The sequence below is a fragment of the Gavialis gangeticus genome, unplaced genomic scaffold (genome assembly GCF_001723915.1).
Source record: "Gavialis gangeticus isolate Ggan-Ray unplaced genomic scaffold, GavGan_comp1, whole genome shotgun sequence".
Taxonomy (NCBI): Eukaryota; Metazoa; Chordata; order Crocodylia; family Gavialidae; genus Gavialis; species Gavialis gangeticus.
In genome coordinates, this window is record NW_017729022.1 from 151660832 (window position 1) to 151663942 (window position 3111).

Below are 3111 nucleotides of genomic sequence, written 5' to 3' on the forward strand. Positions count from 1 at the left end.
AGAGCCCTTGTGGCAGCCTGGCTACCAAAGCAGCATGCAGCCTGTTTCTGCCCGGTCTCGATCCGGGGACCTTTCGCGTGTGAGGCGAATGTGATCACCGCTACACCACAGAAACCAGCCAGGGCCTGCTTTTTGCTTGATGCAGAGCGCCCCCCCAAATCTCTCTCTCTCTCTCTCTTTAAATTGTTGAGTAATCAATGTTATTTAGCTATGGATCAATAATGTTTGCAGAGTAATGTGTAAATGTGTTTAATATGTTCTGTTTGGAAGTTTGTGGGGGTGGTATCTTAATTGCAGTGGTTAAATTTTAAATGAAAGCTATAAATCCAAGGAAGTTTATTTATTGGGAGAGAAAAAAATATCTTTGATATTCTATTCCTGATTTTCCCAATGTGACATATGATAGGTCTCATTCCATGTTGTGGAGGGAGCTTTTAGTGCCTAGATGCAAAGAATTGGTGGGCAGGGAGGAGGAATGAAAGAAAAATGGCTGGAATTCTGTCTCTAAGCTGGTGCTTTACTACAGTGCTTAATTCACAAAGTCACAGCGAAAGATTTATTGCTTTAGTTGGATGATTACTTTGGAAGTAAATTTTAGACATGAAAGCTCAAATTTACAAAGCTGTTCGCAACAGCAGTAAGAAGCTTCAAGTCATACTCTTTTATGATCAGTGACACAACCTGTTTTTTAAAACTGTCAATAAAAGCAGTGGGGGTGCATGCAGGTAACTGTCATCTTTAGGCTCAAGAGGTGCCATACTAGGTCTTTGCTTTCCACTGTAGACTTGGGATGTGTATTTCTCCTGGGGATGAATCCACAGCACCAGCTTTGTTCTGATAACAGCATCTGGCACTAGATTGATTTAACAGACTATGAGGTTTGCTCTTTTCAGATACGCACTTGTATGGCAGCTACTGTGTAGCTCTGACATGGCCACACGCTGCTGTTGTTTTTTCTGCCTCCTAGCACCACGTGTGAAGCTAAAACTCTTTGACACCTGCCATTTGGACCCTTTTCTTACTGAAAAATGTCATCATTTTCAGACAAGATGAAGACAGATATCTGATTGTTCTTCCGTTTACAGGGATGTGCTGAGGGCATGGTTCATAGATGAATGAATAAAGGATTCCAGTGCTGTAGTTGTACGGTTTGTAATATTAGTTCAGTAAGATAGAGGATTCTTGCTTCGATTAAGGGTTCTTAGCCTTGCATCTAATTTAGAAATAATTATTTGTTGTAAACTAAAAAAGTATTTCTTTGAACGTCCTTAACTCTTCTGGTAGAAGTGTGTGTGCAGGGTGAGGGGGTAAAGGGAAGGGGTTAAGGGGAGGAGAAGACAAAAAGAGAACCTTCCAGGCAATAATCTCATCCCCATTTTTAATATTGTGCAGGAAAAATTAAGATTAACATTCTCAACTATTTTAATATCTAGCTCTTCTGTTTTATAAGAAGAAACCAGTACTTTTTTTATAGATATGTATCAGACCTACGAAACCTTTCTCTAAAATCAAGAGGGTAATTGAGTTGGGTTATATTTTTCAAAGTTTCATGTGCTCTTTTAGGAAAGCCTTTATGCTTAATTCATGTGTCACAAGTTGTTACCTATGGTGCTGGTAAACTTTCTGTGTTAAAGGGTTTGGTTGCATAGTTTAGAACATATTTGCTTAAATACTTAAAATATCTTTTTATTGCATTTTAAGTACTTTTGGGGGGGGCATTAGAATGTAAAGTCAGCCCTTTGTGTAAATGAGAAAGAGTCTGGGATGTTGATTTTTACATACTAATGTCATCATTTCAGTTTGTGGGGAAGTTGGTACCTTTTAAGGAGAATTACTGCTATAATTGCATTTGGGGGCATACTTATTAATTTGTCAATTGTGTGCTCAGAGTTTTGACTGCAAGCCTTTATACTTAAACTTTCCCTGACTCTTTTGGACTCCTTTATAATTTTTGTAAATTAAAAAGGCCTTCAACAGCACTGCAGAGTGAGATGTAGTTTTAATGTCTCCAGTGTGTGATCTCAAAGTTATTTTGAAAGGGCCCAGATTTAAAAAAAAAGTAGTAAAAATTAAAGGCACTTTTTTCCAGGTTGAGATTCCTTTTTAAATGTACACTTTATCTCTCCCCTTCAGGTGTACACCCCAGTTCTATGAGGGATGCAGCTTAAAAACAAGCATGTAGTAAAAGTAAAACTGACATCCTTATCTGACTAGAATGTTGTTCTGAGGCCCCTGGCACACACTTATTTAATGTTATGATGGGATCTTATCCCAGATCCCAACAGTTGTGCTTCTTGCTATGCCACACATGCATGGCAGAAAGTGTAATTATGAGATCAGGGATCAGATCCCAATGGCACCATTGCTACTTGCCAGTACAGGAAGAACCCTGGCTCCAGGCCTTTCCCTGCACTAGCAGCTTGAAAGATAGGTGCCCAGAGCCAGAAATGAACCTGAGCAGTCCCAGGGCTGGGGTCAGCTGAGCTGGTTCCAGATGTGTGTAACATTTTTTGTGGCTGGTTTCCATATCTCCTTAAACTGAAGGTATGGCAGGATAACTAGAGCTAGTTTCAGATTCTTATGTGGTCCTGGGGCTGGGACCTGCAATAAATTGATTGGGACTACATTGGAGCTTGGATTGGGACTACATGGGAGCCTGGAATTAGTTCTAGTGTATCCCTAAGGCTGGAACCAACAATCAGACGATTGTCAGTCTTAGCCTGAGGACCACAGTGGAGTCTTGAGCCAGCTCTGATTACTCCTGCCACACCTTCAATTTAAGGAACAATGGAAACCAGCCAGATTTACCCAAAGAACCTTGTCTACAAAAATGTTGCACATCTCTTCTGGAATATTTTTGTGGCTGGCATCCTGTTTTGTCCCACCATTAATTCTTGAATGTGTGGTGGGGTTCCTATTTGGGGCATGACAAACAGGTTAACTGTGTCTTAATTTTAATGTCTGCTAGGGGTCCATACTATGTGCTGCCTAAAATTACTTGAGATGGTGATCCACATTCATATCCTGGTTTTGCCAGACAAAATCTTGCTATGAACAAACCCTGCTCCATTGTTTTCCTTGGGCTGTAAAACCCTAAGCTGTCTGTCCAAC

At 40.3% G+C, this 3111-nt stretch overlaps 1 protein-coding gene and 1 non-coding gene across 3 annotated transcripts in view; one reads left to right on the forward strand and one right to left on the reverse strand.

Annotated features, from left to right (window-relative positions):
- SRBD1 (S1 RNA binding domain 1) overlaps window positions 1-3111 on the forward strand; it is a 256830-nt gene that overhangs the window by 131876 nt on the left and 121843 nt on the right. The gene's annotated exons all lie outside the window — the stretch shown is intronic.
- On the reverse strand, window positions 43-115 carry TRNAV-CAC. The gene has a single exon. It is a non-coding gene; the product is annotated as a tRNA-Val (tRNA).